The sequence below is a fragment of the Lepidothrix coronata genome, unplaced genomic scaffold (genome assembly GCF_001604755.1).
Source record: "Lepidothrix coronata isolate B3197 unplaced genomic scaffold, Lepidothrix_coronata-1.0 Scaffold44, whole genome shotgun sequence".
In the NCBI taxonomy this organism is placed as follows: domain Eukaryota; kingdom Metazoa; phylum Chordata; class Aves; order Passeriformes; family Pipridae; genus Lepidothrix; species Lepidothrix coronata.
The window spans coordinates 4,351,503-4,361,002 of NW_016690224.1; positions in this window are offsets into that span (position 1 = coordinate 4,351,503).

Below are 9,500 nucleotides of genomic sequence, written 5' to 3' on the forward strand. Positions count from 1 at the left end.
GCACTCTGCTCTGTGCCAAGAAGAAAAGTCGGGCACAAAGGATTTAAATGAAGCCTTGGAGCTGCCTGGTGAGCCAGTGCATACCTAGAAAGAAAGAAAAGGGGCACTAAGCATTTGGTCTTTGGCTCTGAGCAGTGTGTCCCTAGAGCTCTGCATCAAGGCATCTTCACAGCTTCTCCAAAACAGTGGCACCCCTGCAAAATGAGGCAAGACCCCCAGTGTGCAGCGCACCCCTGACACATCTCCTCCCTGCAGAGCTCCTGGCCGAGCCCCAGGGAGGATCTGTGCAGCCTCTTTCCAGCCCTGCTTTTGGTCTGAGCTGTGCTACCCAGCAGGATGAGGATGAGACATCCAGCCCCTTGCAGGGGAATTCTATGCTAATCGCTGGCAACTCCAGGAGCTGGAGATAAAGCATGGCTTGAAACAGCCTGGTTCAGCTGAGCAGCTGTGGGATCTGTGTTTATTCCTCCATATGCTTTTGGTTCCTTTGCCATAGAAACCTCCCCATGGGGAGCTGGTTGTGAATAAGTACATGCAAATGCAAATCATGAGGTCCTGGCCTAAGAGACTGCCACTGCTTCTTGGATGAACTCCGATGGGCTGTAACTCAGCTGTGGAGGAACCATCCCAGCACACCCTGTTCCCTGCCAGCTCCTGACCCCACTGACAGGTGAAGGGCTCGGGGAGCACCGGTGTGCATCCAGCTCCAGAGCTAGGAAGTGCCCTGGTGTCCCCCACAGATGAGGTGTATGCTCAAGAAACAGGCCTGGAGGCTCCAAATCCACCATTTGCATAAAAGCTGAGTTCACAAACCAGAGAGGATGGTACAACCCAAATGAGCCTTTCCTTGCATTGAATGAGAAAGCTCAGGGCTCTCAAAGGGGATTAAAGGGATGAGCTGCTAATTCAAGTCTCCCCACTGATACCCAGAGGGACCAGCTTAGTTATGCTCCTGAACCAGGGGACGCCTGCCCTGCAGTGAGCCCATGTCTCCTGCTATGTAACAGGAGATGGATCCCTGCCCTGCTGAATACTCTCCTCAGTACGTGCTTGCTGGTGTAGGGTTGTAACCTCAGCTGCTTAAAGCCACACACACCCCTCAGTATCAAGACTCACATATCAGGCTCTCTCCATCATTTTCATTTTTCCCAGCCTCCCTCTCCATGCAGGATGCAGATGCTCAGCCTGTGATGGGACCTGTGTCACGCAGTAGGGAGGAAGCTGCAGCTGCACAGGTAATTTCACAGTCCCTTCCCTACCTGACCTCCCACCAGGGGACCAGTCTCACAATAGCTCTCCAGGTGAGACATTTAAGCACACCTTCCAAAAGCAGTCTGCTGGAAGGAGAGGTCACCAGGTACAAAGCATGTCCCTTGAAGCTGCTGGTGAGCACTGTCAGCTGGGGCTGTGTGGGCTCAAGCAGGCAGAGACCTCCAGCAGAACCAGCCTGCAAAGCCCAGCCACAGGGGCTGCACACACAGCTAATGAGGCCGTTGTTGCCAGAGAGCAGAGGGAAGAAGGAACAGCACAGACACCTCCAGTTACTCCAACAGAAAAGCACTTGTTCCCTCCCTACCTAACTGGACAACACCTTCCTCACTCCTCCATCCTGTATTTTACCTCAGCCTCTGACCACAAACCCCAGGTAAGCCTCCTGGCATGCTCCAGATGGGAATATGCCGAGCACTGAGGCTGCCACAAGCTTCCCTCATTCCAGTCTGAATAACTAGTAATCATTTTGTTGAGGTAAGGATGCAAAAAGCAGCTGGAAGCACAGGCTTGTCTGATCTATTTTTTATTTCACATACTTCAAAACCTGTCAAGGCCCTTCTCTTCTGCACTGCCAAGGCTCTTTTATCAACTTATAATTCATCACAGGCACTTGGAAGATAAAGGAGTTTGCACTGTTTGGGGCAGGCTGACAGGCTCCTTAGTGGACAGCTGCTGACAAAGATGTCAAAAATATAAATTGTTTCATCTTAAGAAAACAAACAAGAGAGGATTAAACATTGCCTTTAGAGATCATCTGTCCCACACCAGATGATGTTTCACAGCCCAGAAGAGGCAATGATGTCTCGGTACAAACTCTTACCACTACAGCACCCTGACAGTGCAGCAGGGGTAGGAGCCTTCCAGGGCAGCTGGCAGGAAGCCCAGTTACCCCAGCGCTGCACAGTTGGGGACCATTATCCATGGACAAGAGAATCTGTTTTGCAGTTTACTGGCATTTGAGTGCTCTCAAAATAGATACAGTAGCTGGCTTAAGGCTGCCAAGAGGTAGTGCACAGAACAGAATAGGCCGGAACACTCTTAGCTGAGGCCAGTGCTCTGGGAAGCCATGACCGCATCTTGATTCTGCTTTGAGACACCAAGTACTCGATTGTGAACCCCTTCTGTTCCTCTCAAATTTGAGAGTATTCCAGTTCAGTGATGCTGATCCAAAACCAGAATAGCCGCAAAACACAATAACCACACAGGAACTCTTCCTCAGCAGCAGAAGAGCTCAGAGGAAAGTCAGCTTTTCTTCCACACGCATTCTCCTTTTCCCAAAGCTGGGCACTCCCCCTGCTGCCTCCAAACTGGCCTCAAAAGCAAGGGAACCACAAAAACATTGAAATTTCCTTCTACAGCATCAGGGTCATTCTGCTTGGTGCAGGGTGTGTCACAAGGGTGGAGGAGAGAGACTTCCCCGCTTACTGACCGGCCAGTTCCTCTGCTTCTGGGAGGGCTATTGCTCCCAGTCCATTTTTGTTTCAATCTGCCCCATGTTGGATACAATGATTGGAGGCATTTGGAAAGCTATCAAAAACTACATGGGCCTTATTCAATCTGTGTAACTCCCCTGAAGCACATGGGGTTTCAACCAGCACAAATGTGGCACAGAAAAGGGAGAAAAAGGTCCTTTCCCAAACAGCAGCAGCAGCTGCCTTTGGGTCTTCATGTCAGACTTCTGAGGGGAGCTTTGCTCTTGATCCCCTGAAATCTTTTGGTTTGCAGAGCCAACAGTTTGACGTGTGCACCTTTGTCTGAACTCTGCTGCAACTGAAAAACTGAGTAAGTCAGAACCAAACTGCTCATTCTAGCAACAGTTCTTTGGGATTTGTGTTTTTCAGAAACTGCAAGTGAAAGAGAGCGAAATGAAGGGCACCAAAAGAACGACTTTGACATGTAACAAGATAGTCAGAGAAAAGAGCCCAAAGTGTCTCCAGGTCCCCTTGCCTGGATCTCAGCTTGGACTAGCCCATCCCTCAGCTCCAGTCTGAATTGGAGTGTTTTAGAGTGTCACTGGCAGCCCCCAAACCTCCTGCTAACACAGCACGAGGACAGCAGGACCCATTGGCCATTTTGGGTTTTGCATCACTAATGCCTGTGCTGTTGCTGTCCCTGATCAATATTGTTTAGCTCCCACAATTGCATCTGAACTGGTGGCACTCACTAACTTTTTCCTGATTTTGGCTGGTTTTGGAAGACTTCAAAGAGAGTCAGTCCCTTATGGTAACACGGAAAGAACCCTCTTTAAAGCAGGGGAAGGCAATGTCTGGCCCCTACCTGCCCTTCCTGCTGCCCCTCACTAAGCAGACATTAGGCCAAGCCAGACAAATGCAATCCCTGCCCACCAACCTCAGGACAGAAGCCATTTCGCCATCCTTGGCCAGATGCTCTGGAGCTGAGTGTCCGCTGGGCTCCCACCAGCAGGAAGGCAGGATGCACCTCCAGAACTCCTTTCTGAGGTGCCCAGCTCACACCTTGGGAGCCCATGCCCAGGGGCTGCAGGGCTGCCATGAGGGGAGGGAGAACTCCTGCAGCAGGTCCCACAAGGGCCCCGCTGCAGGCACTGCTGAGCACAGCTCCCAGGCTGCTGGCACCGTTGGGAAAACATACCTAGGACAGGGCAAAACACCACAGAGCAGTGAGGGGGAAAAGTGTGAGAAGCAGCTCCACAACACCAAGGCCAGGGGAGGAGGAGGAGAAGGAGGAGGAGGAAGAGGAGGAAGATGTGCTGCAGGCACCAGAGCAGAGTCCCCTGCAGCCCATGGGGTGACCATGTGGAGCAGGGGAACGGTGTGAGGAGGAAGGAGCAGCAGAGACAACCTGCCATGGACTGACCACAATCCCACTTCCCAGTGCCATGGGGAGGGGAGGCAGAGGAGTTGGGGATGAAGGAGTGAAACTGAGCCTGGGAGAAGGAGGAGGTGGGAAGGTGTCTTAGTATGTCTTTGTTTCTCACTAGCTGAACCTATTTTAACTAGCAATAAATTAATTCTCCCTCAGTAGGTCTGTTTTGTCCAGTACAGTAATTGCTAAGTGATCTCCCTGTCTTTATCTGGGCTCACTGGGATTTTAATCTTAGTTTCCCTCCCTGCCTTGTTGAGGAGGGGAGTGAGAGCAGTGAGGTGGGTGCCCTGCATCTGTTTGGGGAGACCTTCACAAAGTAAAATGGTGGGAGCCATCACTGGCGTTGGGATTCAGAGACAGAGAGCCAAGAGGTAAAGCAGGACTTGGGATCAGGGTGCTGAAACTAAGGAGAGCTAAAGCTGCTGCTAGGATCATCCCCAGTGTAACCCCTAGGCTGGGGAATCAGTGTGTCCCATAGCATTAGTGTCAGCCTAAGGATAGGACTGTGTTCCAAAAGGAGGGTTTTGAAATACACAGTAAAAGCAAGGCTCAAATGAGGCAGCAGAGGTGACGTGAGGGCTGTTACACGGACTCTCTCAATAGCCTCTAGCCAGAGGCTTCAGCATGTCCCATGGTATAAATCTCTGCCTAGGTTTAGGATTAGACTTCATGTATTCGGAGTCAAATTCTGACATGAAAAACCCCTAATGAGTTCCCTAGAGCTTCATCTGCTTTTCTCCATGTCAAATTTGGATCATTAACTGGGGAAAAAAAACCACGTTTGTAGCAAAAAGACAAAACAAAGACAGCAGATCCTAACAAATATCAAAAGCAAAGGAAGAAGCAACATTTTCTCTATGTGCAGTCACTCCTTTTCCCAAACCACAGCACTCCCCGCTCCTGTATCCAAACTGCCCTCTAAAGCGAGAGGTGAAAATGACTGCAGGCAAATGACACTCCTGTCTGGTTCCAAGGATGCATCTGATGTACACTTTGATATAGTGTTCTTCAAAGAGGAACAACACTGACTTATGGCTGAGCTTTGCAAAAAAAGGCTTGCTGTTGAGCTGTTTCAGAGACATGAGACTCACGCAGAAAGGAGCTCATTCAATTGTGAAGCAACAAACAGCAACACCTTTTTGTTATAGAAAAGTCTCCACACTCCAGTTCTGCTTCTCAGTTGGATATTTTTCAGGGAAAAAACCCTTATTCACCCTACAGTTTACTTGAGATTTTGGGAGACTAAAGCAACCCAAAGTGCCACCACATGGATCAAGGCATTACCGCATTCTCAGCTTCACAGCATGTTTGCTGAGGGTCTTCAGCTGCAGTGTTCCAAAACCTCTCCCAGGCTGTGGGCTCATAACAGTTACGGCCTGACTGGTGCCTCTAATGGGGGGGACTGCCAGCTTCCTAAAAAGCCCAAATGTTTTTTAGCATTTAGCCTGGACAGCTCCTACTTATAGGCAACAAATATATTGTTGTTTATAGATGTGAATTGCACTCAACACATTTGAAACTGGAATACAAAGCCAATGCACATTTGTGTTGCAGAGGTCTGTTCTCTTCTGCCAAGTAGGATGGAGAGAACTCTACCCTGAAAACAGAACCAAACCTCCTGAAAGGGGGATTATAAATAAGCCTAATCCTCTAATCATCACCTTCAGTTACATCTGGGCAGAGCGATATGCAAAGCAACCAAGATAATTTGATCAGTAATTTATCTCCCTCATGTCCTTACAAGGAAAGTAGAACGATTATCCTGTCAAGCAGCTCACCTGTAAACCTCCAGAAGAGAGGCAGAGACTGCATCTCTTCTCCAGACTTGCAGTCTCGTGTCTTTCCCCGAAAGCACTTCTCCATAAAGCCAGTTTTCACTTTTACCTATAGCAAGAAAATATGTTTGCCAGAAGCACAGGATTCCACTGCAGGATCTCACCTGCAGCTCCTGTAAACTTACAGTTAAAATTCACTTATTTTCCAGAAGGTAAGGATGAAATTACAGGAGGAATTAAGGAAGGAGGATGAAAACAAATCAAAGTAGCACAGATTTAGCAGTCCTTACTGGACTGATTGATGTTTGTTGGAGGAGAACAGAGAAATCAGAAAAGGTGGTACAAAATAGATGTAATAGAAAACACAAAACTGCACTTTTGTGGATGCCACTGAGGGACTTGGAGCAAAGCAGCCTGAATATCCAAAGAACTATCCACTCTAATACACCACCATGAAGTAGGTTAGTGCTCAACAGGAGACTGATGCAGGAGACAATGCTCAGAGACCATCACTTCTGGGATGATCCAGCACTTAGAGCACTCACTGGGCCTCAGGAGACTTTGTCTCTGAGCTCCAGGGACACCGTTAGGACAGTCATTAAGGATAAGTATATTGGAAAATACTGAGGTGCCTAACTCATTCGTTTCAGCAGGAGCTGTGGGCCCAAGCCTGTCTTCAAATCCTGCTCTGAGTCTCTCCTTGGCTCAGACTCCATCCCCCTTTATGAAATGCAAGGTGACAATGTCTTTATACCCTGGAACGGTTTTGCAAAGAAAAACACAAGTGACAGTCGGGCTCTTTCCATCATGGAGCCACGAACACAGTGAAGGGACAGTCCCACATAACACACCACGTCCCTGCAAATCCAGGCATTCCCATTGCCTTCCCTTTGCATCACAGGCCAGTGCTGTTGATAAACCTGCTGAGTGCTCTGTCCCACTCACTCCCTGTTAACATTTTAGGCACTGGGGGACAAAATGCAAGGAGTTTTGCCTCACAGGCAGTGGTTTGCTCTGGAGTAGATGTACCATCTCCACTGAGCTGGATTTAGGGCAAACCCCCAACCACACACAGCAGATTTTGAGTCCCTAGGCAAGGGAAAATGAAGAACAAATTAAATGTTCACTGCAAGCAGTTCACCAAACAAAAGAACAATAATAGTGTTTTTCTGTGATTCTTTTCATTTCTCCCAGCATAACTACACATCTTCTGGATACAATCTGTTTCTTTGCCAGGGCTTCAGCATTCTCCCCTGAATTAATGATGCTGGAAAATCTCCACTTTTCATAGACTCTGATAGTCTCTGCTGAGCAGCAGAAGGCTGCACAATACTTGCTTATGCAATGACTGGTCCTGTGCCAGGAATAATAGCCTGTCTACTAGGAACAAACAACTCACACACAAACCCAAAATACTTTTCTCATTAAATGTCTGAATTAAGTGGCATAAAAACCACTCCAAACCTACTACTCATACTGCACACTAATGTCAGCTTCCACAATGAGTTAAATAATCCCACACCCTATTCTTTGAGGAACAGTTAGCATGAGCAGGGCAGGGTGGCACTTCCTTATTCATCACCTTCAAAGTACTCCTGACCCTATCAAGAACTATTATTACAGGTCCAGGCAACAACAGGACATCCAAAGCAGTTAAAATGCAGCTTGATCTGGAAAGTGCCTTTGTCAGGATGGCAACATCAAAGAACCTTTCCTCCATTTTGACCCTCAGCTGAGAAATAAACAACTAAATCATTGACACTTTCTCATTGGCCTCAGAATTCCACCCACTGCTTCCTTACCAAATCATTGCGCCACTGGGATGTCAGCCTTCCATCCTTGCTCACCTTGTACTGGCAAGAGGAAATAGGACACCTCTATTTTACAAGAAAACTCACTGTGAAGCTCAAGTGGCAAAGAGATACAGACTGGACAGTTATGCTGACAAGTAGTACTAAAAACTCACATTTCCTACTCCATTCTGCCCTTCCAGAAGAGGCAGAGGTTTTCTGAAGGGCACTGAAAAATGAACTAAAGAAAAGTACAGGTTAGGATCAAATATAAGTTAGAAACACCTGGAGAGAAGCACTGCTCATGTAGGGGATGAAAGCACCTGATCAGTGAGGAAAGGTCCTACAGTTCTGTGCAAAGCAATTTTTTCAGGTGATACCTTCTCTAACCATTTACCTCTTCTCTGCTTTTATTCCCTGGTTTTGAACCAGAACACAAGTTTGGTTTTGACTCTGGAAGACTGGACGAAACTACCTGCACTTCTCCACACACCATTTTGCATGGCTGCAGTGGAGGTTGTCTGTGCCACATGAGTCCTTCAAAGGCATCTACACTGATGTTATCGAAGGGGCAAGTTCATGACAAAGCTCTAGGCCAGTACTTGTCTCTCTCTCTCTGTTAAAAACAGGAAGCTACAGAGAGCCCTGGACCCACTGAACAGGAAGAGATTTACAAGCCCACACACAAAGGCAATGGCAAAGAATGAAAAGAAATGCTGCAATCTGTGACCAAAAAAAAAGGGTGGCAAACAAGTGCAGATGTTAAAAACAGACAGCTGCATCTCTCCCTGGTATCCACTGCCCCAGAGAACAGATTGCTTAAGTTACTGAAGTGAGGAATCTACACAATCTGCCTAAGTGCACATACCCAATTATCCGAGTACCAAGGAAACAAACAGCATCAACAGCTGGAATAACCCAGCTGTGCACAAAGCCAGCACTCTGGGAATACTGAAGAAGAAAGAAAATAAGCGGAGTACTTTCATGCTAGAGTTTGTAATAGCACCGAGTTTACGGTTTTTATAGCAGGGACCACATTTCTTGCATTTTTTCCTCCAGAGGGTTCTGGTTTCTCGAGCTTCATTCTCTTCCCGACAGAGCCATCTAGTGGGTGAGACCTCGTTTGTCAGAAGGAAATTTTGATTTATCACACTCTTAAGTGTAACACACACATCGCAGGAAGGATCTTCAAAGAAGCCTGTAACAAACTACAGTTCCAGTTAGTCTAGCCAGAAATTGTGATACGTTTGTCTTGGCTGGGACTTAAATTCCTACCAGTGTGAAATTTAAAAAATTCTAACACTAAATTCACAGTATCTTTCTGAACAGTTTGTCCTAGACTCAGCCTCAACCTGAAGTCATAGTGCAAAGCCTTTTGATTATGCAAAATCCAGTATTTTCTTCAAAGCTGATATGGATTAGAGATGCTACATGTTTTAAATAAAGCTTAAAAGCTAAGGCAAAAAAAGTTTTCAGAAAAACTCTTCTGGTTGGGAAGAAAGTTTTAAATAAAGTTTCCTTGCTGTGTGTTCAGTGGACAGTCACAAATACAGAGGGTGATATAGCAGCATCTCTGTTACTCTCTGAAACAGTTGCTCTCCGAAATTTGTGGCTGTCCCCTGCCCTCAGAGCTGCTAAAAGCCACACCTACTGTTCCAGAGAGGAGAGAATGGCACCTTGGCATTGCACAGGAAGGATAAAGAGGGACTTTAAAACAGGTGAGCCAGTCATCATTAGTGGAAACAGTCCCCAACAAACCTGCTACTGCCAGGCAGCTTTAATTTGCTCAAATAGCATTTAACTATTATTCTCTTTAGGG